General features: G+C 32.4%; 1 protein-coding gene across 1 annotated transcript in view; it reads right to left on the reverse strand.

Moving 5' to 3' along the window:
- The window catches only part of LOC119590827 (PAN2-PAN3 deadenylation complex subunit pan3-like), a gene marked incomplete at its 5' end in the record, with an annotated part of 21,148 nt that overhangs the window by 6,471 nt on the left and 14,384 nt on the right, over positions 1-293 (reverse strand).

Consider the following 293-nt stretch of genomic DNA (forward strand, 5'->3'; position numbering starts at 1 on the left):
ATCCAATGGGTTAACAGAGCAATGTATTTACTGCAAAATACAAAATCAAACCATACCTTAAGAAATGAGCATATGCATTACCATATGAGGTTGGCTTGAGCAAATTCAACACATAAAAGCATTCTAAATCTCACAAACTCCAAATATGCCACTTTCTAGCTTAAAAAGCATTATACAATACTTGTAATCATTCCAACAATGCCTTATGGCAAGTCATATAATCTTTTAACCTTACTTACCTGCATTATCGATACATTTCTGTGACAGATAACATCTACTGAACTTAAGAGTAA

The sequence above is a fragment of the Penaeus monodon genome, chromosome 27 (assembly GCF_015228065.2).
Source record: "Penaeus monodon isolate SGIC_2016 chromosome 27, NSTDA_Pmon_1, whole genome shotgun sequence".
NCBI lineage: Eukaryota > Metazoa > Arthropoda > Malacostraca > Decapoda > Penaeidae > Penaeus > Penaeus monodon.